The sequence below is a fragment of the Myotis brandtii genome, unplaced genomic scaffold (assembly GCF_000412655.1).
Source record: "Myotis brandtii unplaced genomic scaffold, ASM41265v1 scaffold266, whole genome shotgun sequence".
NCBI lineage: Eukaryota > Metazoa > Chordata > Mammalia > Chiroptera > Vespertilionidae > Myotis > Myotis brandtii.
Window position 1 is genome coordinate 1323398 of NW_005360124.1, and position 21367 is coordinate 1344764.

The window sequence follows — 21367 nt, forward strand, 5'->3', positions numbered from 1 at the left end:
TTCTTTCTTTCTTTCTTTCTTTCTTTCTTTCTTTCTTTCTCTCTCTCTCTCTCTCTCTTTTTTTAAAAAGAAGGACACCATTAAAACAGGATGACTTCAGAGTGAGTAGATGCAGGGAGAAAAATGGGGCAGATGGAGGCTGTGGGTCATTCTGTGTGTGCCCTGGAGGCTCTCTCATGGCATTCTGGGAAACGTTCCATCATGCTCCATGAAAGCATCGTTGGTCATTGATTACTGCTTTCTTTTGGGCGGAGAACCCCCCTCACCCCCCTTCACAAGTCTTGGTTTACATTATTCTGTTACAGTTTTTATTCAAGTGTAAGAATCCCTAGATGCCTCTGCTCTTCTATTTCCTTAGTAACTCCCCAGGCCTGCGAGGCTCCTCACGCTCCTCTGCCCCAGGTGCTCAGGGGTCTGTGAGAGGCACTGACTGGGGCACTGGTCACCTCAGAAAGCATTTGTGGAGGAGGCCAAAGCTCCCCAGGACAAGGCAGGAGGAACTGGGAGCTCCTGTGATTAGAGCGGGAATTATAGAGCATCCTTCCTCCTCTGACCCAGCCCAAGCTGCTCTTCTATCTAAAATATAGGCAGTGGCCCATTGATTGCTGAGATATGTTTTAAAAAGCATCTGGAATCAGGCAATTAGTTCCTGCTTAATGCAGAATGTCCAATCAGGGCCACCGATTCTCTAATTGATCAATTGATTCATTATTTCCCTCACATGGCTAGATGTGGACTCAGGCCAATGGGAGAAATAAAGTAGAAGAAAAAGTTAAGAAAATAGAGCCTAAGATTTATTAGCTCCCCCAAAAGAAATACATTGTTTATCCATTCATTTCCCAGTAATTGCTTGTTTACTAAGGTGGCCACTCAAGGAGAAAGCCAGTAGCAGAGATTGTCGATAATCAAGAGGGGTTATCTGTTTACTGTAAGTAGATGGTGTTGTGTTTCAAATGCTAGAGCTCCCAGATCATAAAGAAGCACAGGGGAGTGAGTGCTTAGGTTGTAAAACTAAATATGGGCTGCCATCCATTGTGAAGGAGAATTTCTCTAAAGCCTATGGGCTTTCAGAGAAAAGCTGCTCTGGGTAAGAGGAGTTACTGGATGTGATAAATGCACTCTTTGGAGCTGAGTCCTGGGGAGATAGCAGGCTAGCGTGCTGCATTGCAGAGGGTGCAGGTTTTTAGGTCAGTTAATCATCGTTTCAAACACAAGCTTATCTCCTATGACATTAATAACTGTGTAATTAATAACTGTGTAATCTTGGGCTTGTTTCTTAACATCTCTGATCATCCTTGTCTGAGAGGGGAAACAGCATTACGTGTTCAGAATGTGGACTTTGTAGCTAAGATGATGGTAGGAATCCCAGCTCTGCCATTTTCTAGCTATGGGATCTTGAGTAAGTTATTTTATTTCTGTTTCCTCCTCTGGTGAGATGAGGGTGATAATGTGTGAGGGTGAACTGATGCCCAGACCCCGGTTGTCCTGACTGACCTGAGTTTACCTGCAGGTGGACTTCCTGTGCTCATAGCTGCCCATCTCAAGCGCCTGGCTCTCTTCTCTAGAAGGCTGAGGGCTTTCTGTTGGCACCAGGAGGCTGGCTTCACTGAACGGGTAAGGCCTGGCCTCGTTGGAGCTGATGCCCATGGGGCAACCTTTAAACTGTGGGAATGGGAGTCCTGAATAAATATCCCAGCTGCCCCACCCTCTGGTAGAACAATTCTAAGAGCATCTTATTAGGTTCCTCAGATGATCAGCAGTAGGATTGAGCCCATGTGCCCACAGCAGGAACATAGCCTTTATTGAGCAGTCTCCCTTTTGTGTCTCACGTTCACCATTCCTTCCTTCATTGTTCATTCATTTGTTCACCTCCCTAAATCAACTTCCTGAGCCCAAACCCTTGTCTCAGGGGCTGACTGGGAGAACCCAAATTAAGACACCTAGTGTCTATGCTAAGTAAATTAAGGCACGCAGAGCAATGCCCTGCACTTAGTAAACTGGGTGCATGTTAACATTTTTATTAGCTTTACTTTGAAGATTTGGAGAATTAAATCAATGTATAGTAGTTATTACAGTGCATTTTCCACTTCACCTCCTACTGCCAACCATGAGTTCAGTACTATTTATCCTCCACAGTTTGCTCTCATGTCCTTGTCTTTGAACCTCTCTCTTTATTCTGACATTGTCCACTTCTCCCCTTTCTTCCCCAAACTTACCAGTATTCTTGCTCATCCAAATTCCTAACCCATAAAATCAGATATAATAAAATGGTTGCTGTCTTAAGTCATTAATTTTTAAAAGGCTATATTGAGGTATAATTGGTATGATAACTGCGTATATTTAAGCTGTTTGATTGATACGTTTTGACAAATATATATATACCCATGAAACCATTAGCACACTCGAGATAATGAACATATCCTTCACCCCGAATTTCCTCATGCTCCCCTTCTGCTCCTCCTTTCCCACCAAGGCAACCCACTGATCTGCTTTCTGTTACTAGAGATTGGTTTGCATTTTCTAAGTTTTGTGTAAATAAACATAAGAGTAAGTGTGCTTTTATTACACACTAGAAATTCATGCACAGGGGTGGGGGTGGGGGTGGGGGAGGGTGTCCCTCAGCCCGGCCTGCGCCCTCTTGCAATCCGGGACCCCTCAGGTAGGGTCTCTAGGCCTGGCCGGCAATCAGGGCCTATCGGGGCTTTCCTTCCCCCTGCTGCCGGCAGCTGGCCCCACCCCCACTGCTGCCACTGCTTGCCATCTGTGCGGTGCTGCCCCCCCTCCCACGCCACAGTTCGCCTCCCTCTGCAGGGCAATGATCACGGGGTGGGGGTGGGGGGCAGATCAATCGCCTGCAGAGGGAGGCCCTGCCCACCTGGCCGGGGCTCCACAAGGGCCTCCCTCTGGGGGCAATCATGGGGGATGGTGGGGGGGGGCCGGCCCCTGACCAATCGCATCGCACGGGCCTTGGCTGGCCTGGCGCCAGTGCTTGTCATAGCGTGGTCGTCCGGAAGGTCGTCCTGATGGTTGTTCTGCTGTTTGGTAGTTTGGTCGATTTACATATTACGCTTTTATTATTATAGATGGTTTTTTCACTCAGCGTAATTATTTAAGCTTCATCCATGTGGTAGTTTGTTGCTTTTTATTGTTAAGTAGTGTTCCATTGTATGAGTACATCAGAGTTTATCCATTCACCTGTTGATGGACATTTAGGTTGTGTCCACTTTTGGGCTATTACAAAGAAAGCTGCTATAATAATTTCTATTCAAGTCTTTGTGTGGGCATATTTTCCCCATTTCTTGGGTAGATACCTCAGAGTGGAATGGCTGGGTCATGTATAGATGTATGTCTAACATTTTAAAGAAACTACAAACTATTTTTTTCCAAGTGAGTGTTTTTTGAGTTCCAGTTCCTCTACTTTCTGGCCAACATTTGGTATGTTCAGACTTTTCAATCTTAGCCATTTGGATAGGTGAGTAGTGAAATGCCCTTGAAGTTTTAATTTGCATTTTCCTAATGACTAATGATGCTGAGCAGCATATTTATAGGTGATTATTTGCCATTCACAGATTCTCTTTGGTGAAGTGTCTTTTCAAATACTTTGTCCCTTTTCAATTGAGGTGTTTGTTTTCTTATTATTGAGTTTTGAATATTAGTTATATATTTTATATATAATTCCTTTATAAGATATATAATTTGCAAATAATTCCTCCCAGTATGTAGCTAGTCTTTTAATTCTATTAATTTTGATGAAGCTAAAATCATCATTTTTTCTTTCATGGATCATGCATTTGGTGTCATACCCCAAAATTTTTTGCCTAGTACAACTTACAAAGGTATTTTTTAATATGTTTTTTTAATGTTTCATATTTTTAGATTTTCCATTTAAGCCTGTGAACCATTTGAGTTAATTTTTGTGTCTGAGGAGAGGTACAGATAGAAGTTTATTTTTTTGCATGTGGATATCCAATTTTTCAAGCACCATTTGTTCTCCACTGAATTGCCTTTGCAACTTTGTCAAAAACCATTTGTCTGTACATGTGTGAGTTTATTTCTGGGCTCTGTATTCTGTTCCACTGATCCCTTTGTCTCTCTTTTCATCAATACCACCCTATCCTGATTACTGGAGCTTTATAATAAGTCTGGAGACCAGGTAGTATGAATAATCCAAATTTGTTTTTCTTTTTAAAAATTGTTTTGGCTCTTCTAGGTCCTTTGCATTTCCATATGCATTTTAGAATTAACTTGTTAATTTCTATAAAATGTGAAATAAGATTTTGATTGGATTGTGTTAACTCTATAGATCAATTTGAGGGTAGTTGACAACAATATTGAGACTTCTGACCTATGAACACTACATATCTCTTTACTTAGGTATTCTTAATTTTCTTCAGCCATGTTTTGTAGGTCTGTGTACAGATCTTTTAAGTATTTTGTCAGATTCAGGTTTATAATTATGCATTTTATATTTTGTGATGCTATTGTAACTGGTATTTACTTTTCATTTTAATTTTTGGTTTTTTATTGCTGGATACAACCTCTAGTATAATGTTCACTAGAGAAGTTGAGAGCAGTCTTTTGCTATTAAGAATGATGTAATTGTGATTTTTTCATAGATGTCCTTTATTAGTTTGAGCAAGTTCCCTTTTATTCCTAGTTTACTGAATCAACAATGCATATTGAATGATACCAAGTGATTTTTCTACATCTGCTGGGATAATAATATGGGTTTTCTTTCCTTTTTTTTTTTAGTTTGTTAATATGGTGCATCACATTGATTTCTTTTTTTTAGCTTTATTGAGGTATAACTGACAGATACTTGCAATATATTTTAAGTGTACTACATGATAATTTGATACATGTGTACATTGTGAAAGGATTCCCACCATCTATTACCATACATATTTACTTTTACCTCATATATTTACCTTTTTCCAGAGAACATTTGAGTTCTATTTTCTTAGTGAATTTAATTATATAATATAGTATTATTAACTGTAATCACTCTGTTATACATTAGATCCTTAGACCTTATCATCTTCTACATGAAAGTCTCTACCCTTTTATAAACTTTTCCCCCTAACCCTTGGCAACCACTATTATATTCTCTGTTTCTATAAGTTCAATTTTTTTTTTAAGATTTCACAATATAAGTGATACCATGCAGCATTTGTCTTTCACTCCATGACTTATCTCAATTAGCATAATATCCTCCAGATTCATTTATGTTGTTGCAAATAGCAAGATTTCCTTTTTTAAGGCTGAATAATATTCCATTATATACATCAATATCTATTTCAAATTTTCTTTATCCATTCATTCATTGATAAATACTTAGGTTGTTTGCATACCTTGGCTATTGTGAATAATGTTGCTATGAACATTGGAGTACAGATATATTAAGTTAATGATTTTGTTTCCTTCTGATATATACACAGAAGTAGGACTGCTGAATTATACGGTAGTTCTGTTTTTAATTTCTTGAGGAACCGCCATACTGTTTTCCATAGTGACTGTACCAGTTTATATTTCTATGACCTTTACTTAATGAGCTTCAAAGATTTAGTGGGTCCACCAAATAGAACAGGAAGAATATGATTTCTTTGTCGCTTGTTCCCTCTCCTTTCTAAGAAGAACAAACCAATTCAGATATCAGGAAGTATGCTTCAATTTTGTACTCTTGACTAAACATCTCTGCTTTTTGGCTTGTACTTTCATACAATAAAGATCACATATTTCACAGGGGTTTTATAATAAATGTTACTGCTGCCCTTACTAATAGGAAGCATTATCTCTAATAATTAATAGCCAGAGTTCCTACTATTCCAAGAATAAACCTTTAAAAAATAAAAGGGCCATCTTCCGTTAATTATCACAGACCTGTTTGTTCTTTGGCTAAGTAATTGCCCTCTAACTCATGTTTATTTCTGGTTCAATCGCATTTCAATAGCAGTAGCTTGTTCCTGACTGGAGACCAAATGGCTATGTTGTTATGCAGGTAGCTAACAGGTGACTCTCAATGGATAAATATGCAGAGTGTGTGTTTGGAGAAAGGCAACAGAGGACAAGAGGAACGGGCTTTAACTTGCCCATGGCTTTTAATAAGTAAGTGGTGGCCCTGTTTGGCTTCAGATGATCTTTCTGCCTCAGTTCCTCTTCCAGAGCAGCCCATGTGAATCTGGGAAGGAGATTAGGAACAAGAACTGTACATAATCATGCAAATATTTCTGGAGCCCACACCTGCTATATTGCAATGCTTTCCTCACTAACCCTACACATACATAGTTTCCTGGCTGTTGTCAGAGGTGACTAACATGTGGTTTTAGTAGCCCTCCCCATAGTCATTTGTGTCATGTCCCTTAAAAGGAAGTTATTTAACATTTGGAAACACTTCCCCCTTTGACATTCTGTAGGGTTATTGAGTTCAATTATCTTGAAAGCAAATAACTCTAACTGTGGGGCAAAAAACCCTATCATACTTCATTAAGTAGCTCGTGAAATACTTAATTCTTTAATGGTACAGACTTTTTTTTTTGCAGCATGCATGTTTGCAAAAAAATCCCAAATTTTTTACTTAACTGTAAATGATTATGGAAATACTCTTCTTAAAGTCAAGAGTTAGTACAGTAAGTCACAGATTATAGTTTTTAAAGAGAGAAAAGGCTTTTATTTCTGTGTAGCTTGTTATATTTCATTGCATTTAGGTTGACATAATCAACTATTCAGACTAAGTTCACATCTTTACAATGGTTTCCATCAAGTGGTAGTCATTTCAATATTTACAGGAAAGCTATCTGCTGCAGGGCAGTGTTCCTCACGTATGGCATGGTGAGCCATGGAAGTCTGCTGATGGACCATAAAATGAGTCAAAATATTATGTCTTGCAAGGGCAAGCATGCAATTCCACTGATGCTTTTTCTTTTCAATGGAAATTGGGATGGGTAAGCAAAGCAAGCCATTGAGGTCTTTTTTTCTTTATTATTTTGTGCCTGTTGATATGTGATACAGTCAAAATTGTTTGAGAATCACCAGTCCAGGCATAGCATTTCCAAACTAAAACCACATATAAGTCTGGGAATGCAACTTCTTCTGTCCTTATTTGCAGATGCTTGATGCATTTGATCACGGTAGATACTCCAAGTGGTTGAGGCAAGAGTTTAATGTTGTCGAATTAATCCTTTACTCCCAACTACTCTGAAGCAAAGCCACTTTTGTTTTTTGTTCGTTAAGTATTTCATAATACCTTAGAGAGTGCCAGGGTTCCAAGGAAGACAATTTGGGAACTGGGGGTTTTGGAGGAAATGAAGAAAACACAATCCAAATCTGCATGCAATCAATCAGACAGTCACAGACCTACAAACTTGGCTACATTAACTATAAAATGTGACCATTCTCTTTTCAGTTTATTGTTTGGCTATTTTAATATATTATTATTTTTTAAAATATATTTTTATTGAATTCAGAGAGGAAGGGAGAGGGAGAGAGAGATAGAAACATCAATGATGAGAGAGAATCATTGATTGGCTGCCTCCTGCACGCCCCCTATTGGGGATCGAGCCCGAAATTCAGGCATGTGCCTTTGACCAAAATCAAACTGAGGACCTTTCAGTCCACAGTCCGATGCTCTATCCACTGAGCCAAACCAGCTAAGTCTTGTTTAACTATTTTAAACTTTGATTATTTGACTGTGGTTATTAAGGAAGGTGTACAAATGGCTACCATACATGTACATATGGCAGTTCATACACACACAGTTTTCCAGGAAAACAAGTCACCTTGTATTTTCTGTGACAGGGACCCCCTAGAATAAGTCATATATATGCATATATTCAAGTACATACAACACATGGAATTAGGAAATAAAAGTGAATCCAATGTACATGTTGATCAGAGTAGGGGTTGAAACTGAAGTACAGCTTTATTTTACCCCAATAGGTGAGGGCTTAGGGAAAGCGATTTCTCTCTCCCTCCTCCAACTTTACAACTATTTTTCATATGAATAATCTCCTTCTGAAATGTGGTACTGTTTAAAATAATTGAATAGATACTTTCTTTCTCTTTGAGAAATATATCTTTAAGATTCACTTTATTATCCAGGCAAAGAGGAACTCCTGATGGTAATCAAGGATTTAAGATAAACTTAGTAAAAGATAACTCGGAGGATTTTTGAACTTGGGGTACTCTAAGGTATTCTTTCCGCCCAGAGGTAACCTGACTCCCATGTAATTTCTTTCTTACTGTCCTCTTACCTCTTCTTTATGCATCCCTCAAAAGATAGACTAGTTTTTCCTAATTTTGACTTTAATATAAATTCAATAATTTTATATAATTTCTTGCTTATTGCATTTGACTTTGCTTGTAAGATTCATTTATGCTCTTGCATGTAGTTCTAATTTGTTCATTTTCATTGCTATGTCTTATTCCAAAGTCTGAATATACTATATTTTATTTCTCAATTCAAGTATTTATTAAAGGTTTTTCCACTTTTTGGGAGAAGCCTGTATCACTGAATGGCAACTTGGGTGGTAGCCACCAAGATCTTCCCAACCTGCATCTACGTGGATGTGAGTGAGAAACAAGCCTTTGCTGTCTGAGGCCACTGAGACCTTAGGTATATTTGATGTCATAGAATAAGCTGTTTTATCCTGAATAATATAGTAATAAACAGATTATTCCCATAAAAAAAAATGTTAGGTTCCTGTTGCTTCGTCGCAAGTGTTATCAAACATGCAAGAAAGTAAAAAAAAAAAAAAATTCAGTTTAACATAAACAATTTCAGAGACTAGCAGAGGACAGTAAAGACCCTGGTTAACTGGCTGCAGTAGGCAGAATAATGGCTCCCCAAGGATGCCATGGCCTAATCCCTGGAATCTGTGAATATGCTACTTTACATGCAAAAAGGACTTTGCAGGTGTGTTTAGGTTATGGTCCTTGAGAAGGGGAGATTATCCTAAATCAGCGGTTCTCAACCTGTGGGTCGCGACCCCAGTGGCGGTCGAATGACCCTTTCACAGGGGTCGCCTAAGACCATCCTGCATATCAGATATTTACATTACGATTCATAACAGTAGCAACATTACAGTTATGAAGTAGCTCACAGGGGTCTAAGACCATCCTGCATATCAGATATTTACATTACGATTCATAACAGTAGCAACATTACAGTTATGAAGTAGCAACGAAAATAATTTTATGGTTGGATCACAACATGACGAACTGTATTTAAAGGGCCAGAAGGTTGAGAACCACCGTGACCTAAATGATCTAAGTGGGCTCAATCTAATCACACGACCTTCTCAAAGAGAATAATCTTTCCTGGCAGCTGTCAGAGCAAGACGTGGCCAGGAAGAAGCACCAGAGATGTGACACACGAGGACTCTGACCTACTGTCGCTGGCTTTGACAGCGGAGGAGGAGGAGGTTTCCAGGCAAACTATAGAGGAGCCTCTAGGAGCTGGGAATGACCCTCTGTTTACAGCCAGCAAGAAAACAGCAGCCTTGGTTCTATGATCTCCAGGCACTGCATTCTGCCAGCTTCCTGAAGACTAGGAAACAGATTCTTCCCTTGAGCCTCCCAAAAGGAATGCGGCGCTGCTGACATCTTGATTTGATTCCAGCCAGCGAGACCTGTGTCAGATTTCTGACCTCGGGACTGTGAGATGATAGATTTGTGTTGTTTAGGCACTAAGTTTGTAGTCATTTATGTCAGCAGTAGAAAACTAGTACACTGGTATAACCTTGATACTCAAACCTGGCAAGAACATTATGAGAAAGAAAAAAGTCAGGCCAATCTCATTGATGAACATAAATTCTATTGTAAACAAAATATGAGCAAATTAAATCTAGCAATATATGTAAAAGGAAAAAGAATTATAATCAGGTTGTGTTTACTAGTATTCCAAGAACGCAAGATTGCCTGAAAAATCAATCAATATAAGTCACCACAAATTTAAGGGATTTCACATATCCTCAATGGATACAAAAAGCATGTGATATAATTTGACATACATTTATAATTAATAAAGAAACTCTTAGAAAATGAGGAAAGGTAAGAAACTTTCCAAGCTTGATAAATATTATCTACAAAACCATTGATTATACTAAAATTAGATACATTTAAAGTTTCATTCTTTGGAAACTTTGAAATTGGGAACAAAACACCAGTTCCTGCTGGACCCCTGAGTAATCCTGCATCTTTAAGGAAGTGTAGAGATATCCACTGATGAACTCTTTCCGGTTAAGACCTCATGCAAACTACCTTTTTTAAAAAGGAGGAGAGAAGGGGACGGGGGGTGGGAAGGAGGGAGGCAGAGAGGGATGGAGGGAGACTGTAAAAGCAAAAAGCTGGCCTTCCTAACTACAAGTGACCAAGGTCAATAAGAAACCAATTGCTGCCTGCACGTGGAACCCTTGAGAGAGACCAGGTGGGCAGACATCCTCCCTGGGCCCTGAGCCCTGATTCTACCATTTCCCTAGTCCCACCTCTTTTTGAACAAGATCAGGACACCAAACCAGCCCATGGCTCTGCGCCAGTGGCTTTGGGTGACAGTGGGACCTCACTCAGACTTACATTTTCCCCAAGCTCTCCAAACACCCCTCCTTCCCGGACTGCTTCCTGATTTTGATTTCTGATGGATTGCCATCCTCCTCCCCCTCTAACCTTTAATGGAAAAATACAGTTCAGGTTCCTTCTTGAGAAAAGGTTTGGGTAGAAGTGAGCATGAGGGTGCTGACTACCAGAGAGGGAAAGCTTATCAGAAAGGAAGCTTGTGGGTGTTGGATTTAAGCTCCCCAACCCTACCTCACAGTTTCTCCAGGGGGTGTGCAGCTTTTAGGCATGTCCCTGACTCACACAGCAGATGGAAAGCTCTGGTCATCGAGTGACTGGTGGCCAGATGACACACAGTATCTCCCAGGGACAAAAACTTGAAAAGCTTGGAAAGAAACGTTGCCTATTATTTCCATATGTGTTTGGTGTTTGGTGCTTGACAATGAAAAAAATGTCCCCAGATGATGACCAAATACAAATATTCCCAATTCACTCTGTGACTTTCATTTCTGTTTTCCAGGTACTTAATTGGTTTTTAAAAAAGGTTTTATTAGAAAAGTGAAAAATTCTTCTCAGAAAGTTCAGCTTTCAGACACAGAGGAAAGGTTTCTATAAAAAGGATGGGCACTAAATTTTCCCCTCGGATGTTCGATTGTCTAGACATGGAAATGCATGCACCACATTGAGGCACAGCTTCCCACCCAAACGAGAAGACAAAACACACCCACAGTTCATTCCTTGCTCCAACTGGATGCTTTATTTGTCATAAAACACAGGCATTCCAACCAAACTCTTGGACAGGTAAACTGTAAATGATTCAAAACAAATACTACTTCTCTGGAAGTAATAGCAGAGTTTGCAATTCACAGGTGGCTTTTCTGTCTTAAGCCTTGGGGAACTGCCTTTTCCCATCCTGACAGATGATTTTATTAAAAAGGATTTTGGGGGCAGTCATAGGGCTTTGCTGGCCACAGGCAGACTAAAGGCACATTAATCTTTCTTTTTCTATGGGCAGGTTTTATTCTCCTTTTGCTAATTTCCCTCCTCAAAATCCCTATTGCTCTTTCTCTCAAAATATGTCCTCAAGAAAGGATGTGGAACTTCCGAGGGACAGAAGTGATTTCCTCCTAGAATTGCCACATTGCTGAAACAATGAAATTCTAAACATGGAATTTCAAGTAGAGAATGCGGTGATTTGGGGAGGCGAGGAATTCTTACTGGCAATGCTCTTGAAACCTTATACGTCAATATCCCAGATCTGTCCATCACCACACGCTTTGAGAATTAGGTTCTACATTGTTCAACCACCACTGTACATCCTGGAACAGACAAGAGCTCCTTGTATCAGGGCAATCTGTTGTCCACACCCGCAGCAGCTCAGATTCTACACCTCTTGTGATTGTAATCTTTCCCGAAGCCTGCAAAGTCCATTTCAGACTCTGAGTTTCTGACTTAGTCATTCTTGAGCCAGTAGTTATAATTCAGAACAGTGTTAGAATATACCCCCCTCAAACTTCCATGCCATCTCAAACAAACAACTCCCCATTCTTGTCCTGCCCACCACCTTCTTTTGACCTGTTTACATGAGATGATGTGGCATCTATCTTCCTTCTTCAAAGGGCATCACTATTTCTTGGAGGATGAGGATGTATGTGGATAGTCATTGACTTTCTAATTACACTCTGTAGGACATTATTCATTATTTTGAGGGTTTCAATATATTTTTTATGCTTTTAATGGAGTTAAAGACTTCTAATTCTTAATTCTTTTCTCTCCTCCTTGTTAACCAAATTATCCATAAATCAAGTTGGTTTCTTAGTCAAGACCTTACCTAATTAATTCTTAGGCAATTCAGGAGTGAGTCCATTTATCTATTTTGGAATCACTATGAAATTTTGCAAAAGTTTGTGTCTCTAGGTGTTTCTAATGTTTCTTGTCTTAAAATTTTGAAGTTACTTATTTCTTGTGTTCTTCTCCCTTTGATAAAAATATATGGTGCTGACAAGAGAGGGAAAGGAGACTGGGAGGGAATGGCTATCCTGCCTGACTTTATCGCACTTCAGCTTTGGCAGTTCCTTTGGTCGTGAGAATCCTAATAGTTTCCTCCAGGATGGAAAGGCAGCTTGACTAAGTGTCCATGATGCTGGTTTTGGAGCACGGGCAGTCCAGATTCAATCCCAGATTTGCAGCTTCCTACCTTTGTTGCCTTGGGCAACACTTCAACTCTCTGATCCCCTAGTAGCATCATCTGCCAAGTAGAGAAAAGCCCACGTACCTCGAGGGATGGCTGTGAGGAGCATCTGTGTTATGCCCTGGGTACAGCATCTGGCAAAGTCTAGTAGCCTCAGTAAATACTCACTCTGGTCCCTTCCAGCCTCTGTCTTGGGACTGGAAGTGAAGACGCCTGCATTTCAGTCCTGGGGAGCATTTTACTTCTCTGAACCTTTGTTTATTCCTCAAGTAAATGGAGAGGAGGGCTACACCGTCAGGAAGACCACTCCAGCAGGGCCCCAGACTCCAGGCCACACCTCATTTCCTGCCCGCCTTTCCAAGCTCTGTGACCAAAGCATTGGCATGCCTACCTGTTGGTTAATCTCTCCTGTAACTTCCTTCTTCCGCGGGCAGTTGTTCAGGTCTTTTCTTCCTCCTACTGAGCCACCCCACCTTTCTCTTCAACCCCACGCACACCCCTTAAAGCACTTGCTCTCCCTTTGAGTTCTCCCTTTGGTTGACCCGAATATCCCAGGCAGAACGGATGGGACTGGAAAATCTGATTTTCCCTCCCATAAAGCATCATGGTTCTCCCAGTAGCTGAGACCAACACAGAGCAATTTTCACAGAATAGACTGAATGACACTGTTCCTCCTCCTTGTCAGCCCCTGGGCACTAGAAGTCACCTTAGGCATGGGCTCACCTTTGGCTCTTTCTGTCCAAGTGGCAGTGATCAACCTGTAATTGTCACCTCCTATATCACAGGCCCTGGCAACTATGCAAACATCTTCCTTAGAGTCCCTATTAAAGTTCTGGTAAAAGCTTTCATTTTGGCTTCTCACGCTGAATTTTTAAGATAAGATTTCTACATACTTTCCCCCATATGTAGTATATTTTGGCATGTCCCCTCCCATCTGTTAGAAAATTGTAGTCCTTTTTTTTCTCTGTAGGTATCCAGGAAGAGGCCTCCTATCTCTCCAACAATCATCATCTTCTTCTTTTCTGTTGTTGGTTTTTGCTTGCTTAGATTTATATTAATTATCTTCACTTATGTCTTTGATTTTTAAAAATCAAAATGTTACACTAGATCAAAGGCAGATGGGTAGGAATGTGTCAAGTGAACAAAAGAGACAAGCATTCTAGACAAATATATCATACTTAGAATTTGAAATTCATTCCTGATATTATTTAAATTGTGGTTTGACTCTGGACAAGTTACTTGACCTGTGGAGCTTCTACATCCTCATCTATAAAATATTTTTTATGTCTATCTTGGGAAGAATAAAAGAGAAAACATAAAAATATAATTTGGTAAATTTTATGAATTCAAATGAAGGTTATTATAATTGTCACAAAGGAAATTGAAGATAGGCTGTATCTACACTAGAATAGACCTTGAGGTTTCACTTCTAAACATCAAAATCCTCCTTGCCTGAGAGCTTTATTCTGGGGCTGCTGGACCATAAGCAATTGATGAGCAGGGCAAACGAAGACATATGAATGAACATAGTCAAGATCAGCCACGCCTAGCCCAGATCAGCAGAGCCCCCTGCTCAACTCACAGACTAACGACCTAAATTGTTGCTCTTTGAAGGCACTAGATTTTGAAGCAATAAATATTATGCAGCAATAGCTAATTACTACTCCATGTCTCTTCTCTATTTTCTCGCTGCCTCCTCCTGGTCAGAGTATTTTCTCTCCTGAAGGCTCACAAAGCACCCCCAGAGCCAATCCTCATTGTGTACTTTAGGGAAGGAGATGATAAACCAAATGTTAGTAGAAGTTACTTTCCCTTTTGGAGCAAGCTCAGACAGAAAATTATAAGCATCTGAGGGGTAGAAGGTAATGGAAATATTAAAATCTACCAGACGTGCTATAAATTTGCTTTCCATCATCCCAAAATGTTTTAAATGGGAAAATTTAGAAATTAAGTGAATTAAGGAGCCAAACAATTTTAATGGAGCTGATGGAAATTTAACATTTTGGTCCAAATAGACAGATAATTAAATTATTTTTGAGGACAGTTGCAAAATAATAACCAGGAAGGGTTTAATGTAAATAGAATCTACCATTTTGAGTGTGCTGGCCACTTACTTCCTCCCCATAAGACAGGGGTTAGACATGGGGGCGGCAAGACCTAAATGACCTCTCAGGACAACATGTACCTCAGAGAAAAATGAACATGGTTATTGAAGCAGGCTGACAATGACCTTTTCATCTTTCTTCCTGTGAGATACCTATTTTCAGGGCATAAACCAACCTAGAATTTGTAGGAAGGAATTAAATTTTCTAGGTGCAAATCAGTTACCTGGCATTTAATATTATCGTCACCATGAGGTGAGTAGGTGTATCTACTGGTTATTTTATCAAGTTATGACACGGGTTCTAATTCTACAACAGGAAATGTATCAAGTTATTTCTGCTTGTTCACAGGCATGTCAAAAACTCTCTCAAAGAGATGGAGACATCTTCTTGGCTGTACCTCAACAAATACATGTTTCAGTTGGAGGTTAATGCTTTCACAAACCTTGTGATTCTTTTTATTAGTGTGTGCCAAATCAGAGGTATTCTCATTTTTGAACAAGTCAATACCTTTATGGTTCCAGTATGGTTTTTTTTAAAGCTGTAGGAAAAATCAGGCTTGACAAAACATTAAAAAATTTACAGGCAAAAGCTGGAATAGCTCTTGACAGATGAGCAATAAACAACTTTTCTCAGATTTCCTAATTATCCTTTGCTAATCCTTTGTAGTTATTCCAAAATATTTAGGAAAGAAGGGATAATGGTAAAAACATTGTCTTATTTTTAAATACTTGTCTACATTGACTTTTAGTTTTTATTTGCAAGTAGATGCTCATGATAATCCTAGAATTACTTATGCGCAGTGCTGGAAGAGAAATTAAAGGTTGTATAGATCAACCACCTGATTTAAATCCCTTCTCCAACATCCAACTAAATGGCCAATCAATTTCTGCTTGCATACCTGCAAAGCTGGGGAGCACAGCACCTTGCATGAATCCCATTACTTCTTTGGACATCCATGATCATTTGGAAGGTCTTAGTAATTCAAGCTGAAATAAGTTTCCTAGAAATGTCCAACAACCAGTTATTGTTCACAGAATTATCAAATGTCAGAACTGGAAAGGACCTTCTAGATGTCATATTCCAATGTTTTCCAAACTGCAGAAACCACTAGTGGGTTATAAAAACTAAATTTAGCAGGGCACAACCGTCATTTTATAAAAATGAAATAGAATATCTGAGTATAATATTGGTAGCAAGGGTACATTTTGTTTTGTTTTATCTACAAATATATGCACGTGTCTTTTGCTTGCAGCAACATTTATTTGGTAATTTTAAAGACTTCAAAAGTAACAGATATAGTTTACCCTCATTTTGCAGATAAGTTAGTCTCAGAAAAGTAAAATTACTTCTCTGAGATCCCACAACTGGCCAGGGAAACAGAGTGACTGGAATTCTCTTGACCTACATCCAGTGTACTTTCTACTTCAATATCAAATTCTTGGGGCCTTCGAAGCAATATCTTCACTGATACAGCTCCTAGGGCAGTGATGGCGAACCTATGACACACGTGTCAGAGGTGACACGCGAACTCATTTTTTTGGTTGATTTTTCTTTGTTAAATGGCATTTAAATATATAAAATAAATATCAAAAATATAAGTCTTTGTTTTACTATGGTTGCAAATATCAAAAAATTTCTATATGTGACACAGCACCAGAGTTAGAAGAGAAAGTAAACAAATGGGACCACATCAAAATAAAAAGCTTCTGTGCAGCAAAAGAAATAATCAACAAAACAGGAAGAAAGCCCACTGCATGGGAGAACGTATTTGCCAATGTTATCACCAATAAGGGTTTAATCTCCAACATTTACAGGGAACTCATACAACTTAACAAAAGGAAGATAAACAACCCAATCAAAAAAATGGGCAACAGGCCTAAATAGATAATTTTTGAAGGAGGACATAAGGAAAGCCAAAAGACATATGAAAACATGCTCAAAGTCACTAATCATCTGAGAGATGCAAATCAAAACGACAATGCGGTACCATCTCACACCTGTCAGAATGGCTATCATCAACAAATCAACAAATGACCAGTGCTGGAGAGGATGTGGAGAAAAAGGAACACTCGTGCACTGCTGGTGGGAATGCAGACTGGTGCAGCCACTGTGGAGAACAGTACGGAGTTTCCTCAAAAAATTAAAAATGGTCCCATTTGACCCAGTGATCCCACTTCTAGGAATATATCCCAAGAAACCAGAAACACCAATCAGAAAGACTATATGCACCCTTATGTTCATAGCAGCTATTTACCATATCTAAGATTTGGAAACAGCCTAAGTGCCCATCGGCATATGAGTGGGTTAAAAAACTGTGTTACATCTACACAATGGAATACTACGGTGCCGTAAAAAAGGAGGAATTCTTACCATTTGTAACAGCATGGATGGGACTGGAGAGCATTATGCTAAGCGAAATAAGCCAGTCAGAGAAAGATAAATATCACATGATCTCACTCATTTGTGGAATATAATGAACAACATAAATTGATGAACAAAAACAGACCCAGAGTCAGAAGCATTGATCAGACCATCCAACCTCAGAGGGAAGGTAGGGGAGGGAGGGGGTAAGGGAAAGAGATCAACCAAAGGATTTGTATGCATGATTATTAGCCTAACCAATGGACACAGACACCAGGGGGGTGAGGGCATGAGTGTGGGGGCGCAATGAGGGGATAAGGACACATATATAATACCTTAATCAATAAAGAGAGAAAAAATAATTCTTGGGGCCTTGCTGAACAAATCTAACTTCTTTTCTATATATTAGTCCCTCAAATATCAGTAGCCCTCTTAGACCCCCCTCAGTTTTCTTTTTCTTTTTATGAAAAGTAGTCCTATTTTTAAAAAATGAAAACAAAATGGTTTTCAAGTCCTGCATCGTCCTCATTTGCCTCATTTATAAATGCTTCAGATTGTGTCTCCCTTTTTTGTGTTGTACTTAGAACTAAAACAAAAACAAAACCACATTTAGATGTGTTAGTGTGGTCATCATCTCCTTATTTCAGACACTCCTCCAATTTAGGTTTGCATTATCATTTTGGGAAGTCACATCATACTGTTGAGTCCTACTGAGTTTACTTTCAATTTAACCACTTAATTCCTTTTCTCAGGAGAAGGAAGGGAGGAGCAAGCCAGAATAGTAAATGCCTACCCTACCCCAGGGACTATCCCAGGCGTAAATTCCCATCTCACAATAATTTTGTGAGATGTTTATTAACATCACTTTATAGATGAATTAACTGAAGTTGAGAATGGGATAACAAGAAACTTGCCAAGATCATTTGCAATGGCAGCACCAAGGATTCAGAAGGGATTGGAATGTGGTATGTCATTCTGCCATCTGACCTAAACTCTCTCCATTGTGAATTCAGAAGGTTCGTTGATGGGAACAAACACAGTACAGGCATTCCTCATTTTATTGTGCTTCCCAGATGATGCATTTGTTACAAACTAAAGGCAGGACCCTCCACCAGCAAAAAAACATTATGACTCACTTTAGCTGCAGGACTGGCTTGATTGTGGTGGTCAGGAACCCAACTTGCAATATCTCCAAGGCATGTCTATGTCTTATTTTTCACACTATACAAAGGTGAATGGGTTGCAGATGCCCGACCACTCAGCATTCTGGTTAACATTGGGTGGAGCTCTAATTCCACAGACTGCCACTGTCCTGATGACTCGTTAAAAGTTTGCTGCTTCCCCCGGTCCAGCTTATTCACGCTTTCTCCCACTATTGCATTCCAGTGCTGTGTGAGCTATCCCACTCTACCTGGGCTTCCATCGTACATAAATCAGACTCTTCCCTTGTTTCAACAAGAAATCGGCTCACACAGTGTACTTTAACATGCACTAACGTCCCCACAGTGATAATGGGAAGGGTGTGTATAGTCTTTATTTCATTGTTCCACTCTCCCTAGCACAATTTTAAAAACGTCTCCTCTTTCCTTTGTAAAGAGTTTCTACCCGCAATCAGGTCTCTCAGGGGCTTCAGCTTCTTTCTCATGCAATCTATTGCAAACAAATACAACATTCTCCTTTCAAGAATTTCCAGTGAATATAATTTTCTCCCTCTCATGGTGCCATTATTAAATTTCATATTATCATACAGTATTGAAAAGGAGAACTTTTCTGTCTCGGTTTTGGCTGAATAATAAAGCAGGCACCAAATACCCAGAACTCCTAGAGAGAGGGGTGAGAGCACCTATACCGAATGTAGACTATTCTAAATGATTGAAGAAATGTGGCCAGCACTAGACTATCACCCACCATGAGGGCATGACACAGGCAGGAAGTCGGTGCCTGGGAACTTCTTAAGAAGACTTCAGATCCTTTAGCTCGTGGAGGGAAGTAGCCAGGGAACATGGGCCAGACACTGGCAGTATCTGCTAGACTTGGGCTGATAAATTAAAAGTCACTGATGAAATGGGAGGGTGGTGCTTGCTAGAAATCACAAGACCATGTTGGTTTCAAGTCCGCATGGCCTTTCTTGAGGTAAACAGAAAGGGCAAAGGTTATGTTCAGAAACCAATACATTTGGAATAATGGAGGTCTTGAGATCAGATGACACCTTGTGAAGGACATTAAATCTGTGCAGTGATATATCACATGACTCCAGATGAGGGGCTAAGGTGGGGGGGGGGCGTTGAGCCACAACTAGAGTTAAGTATGAGCTTAGGCAAGTAGGAAGGATGTCTGAGAGGGCACATATGTGTGTACATTAACCATACACTCAAAGAGTTTGAAAATTCGGAAAGACTTTGTTCCCCTGTGAAGAATTTGGTGAGAATAGATTTTATTTTAAATATTTAACGATAAGACAAATTATAAACATGTGGGAAATTTTTCTCCTCAGTTATGACTTGTGAATTTGAATCTTGGATACCTTTACAAACCAACCAATGTCACCAGCAATTGCTCTATTCATTGCCAAGGTAACATCTAGAAATCTCTGTTCTGTCCTCTGAACCGCTATAGCAACCCAAGAATCTAATTTGGTGCCTCATAAATGATTGTGTTCCATCTCCTGACATTTATTTTTAAATTCTATGAAAACACCAGCTCAGAGAATGTTGTGTTTTTTGTTTTTCCTCCAGATTTCTGTTGTTCCCCAGCTGTTTGAAACATGTTGTGTCTTTGAGTTCCTCAAACTACCTCCTGTGATGAAGATTACCTTAATTGCTTGTTTGTGGAACATTCAGTCAGAGATGGAATATACTGTAACAATTACCAATAGGTGAAGGCTGACATTTTACATTCCTTGTTATTCAATTAGCAGTTTCTTATGACTTCTTGTTCCGCATTTTTTTTTTTTGCTCGAAGCCAGAAAAATCCTTTGAAGTTTTGTGGATCACAGCTCCATTATGCCCCTAAAGGTTTACATCATGGTCAGAGAAAAGGCTTGTTTCCTTTCAAACAACTGTTTATTGAGCACCTATTATGTGCCAGACACAAGAATAGATGTAGAGGATACAGATGTGAACTTATTAGACTGGGTCTTGCCTCTATGGTTACCTGTATTCTAGTGGAGGAAATAAACAATAAATCTGTGAGGTAATTTCACATAATGACAGTACTATGAAGAAAATATTAAAGGAATAACCAATGTTATTTTTTTTTGTGTATTTTCTCTCCCCAGAGCTATTTTATACACACATAAAAAGCACAAATATATAATCTATTTTTATATACAATTGGTAGCATAAGATATATACATTTGACCCTTGAACAATATGGGTTTGGACTTCATGGGTCACTTGTACACGGATTTTTCTTCTTCAGTAAATACCTGCACTGTTTTCGATCCACAGTTGGGGTTCCACTGATGTGGGGGAAAGACTCTGTGCATTCATGCATGCCCTCTCCGATAGGGGCCTTGAGCATCCATGGATTTGGGTATCTGTAGGGGTTCCTGAAACCAATCCCCTGTGAATACCAAGGGACAACTAAATTTTGGGGGACTCCAAAGTTATACATAGATTTTCAATTGCGTGTGGGGGGGTCAGCAACCCTAACCCCTGTGCTGTTGAAGGGTCAACTGTATTTTTTACTGCCTTACTTTTTCTACTTAGCCATGTATCTTAGAGATCATTCCCCATTGATACTTCATGAATTGCTTCATTCTTGTTCATAGGGATACACAGTATTTCATTGTGCAGTGATATGAAATTTATTTCACCAGACTTCTTTTGGCAGATATTTAGGTCATTTCTAGTCTTTTTCTTTTACAACCAATGATGTAATGAATATTCTTTTATGTAATTTTGAATATCCTTTTACATGACTTTGCACATGCAAATGTATATTAGTTTTCAAGATACAGAATTATTGGGTCAGCGGTATATATACTTATAATTTTTAAGAGAATGTATTTTATGCCATAACGTTTATGAAAAGATAATGCACATGTAGTAAATCTTCAAAAGGAACAAAATTACATATAATGTAAATTAAGACCTCTTATACCTTTTTTCTCCTAGCTCCATAGTTGTGTTAATTAATTTTTGTGTATCATTTCTGACAC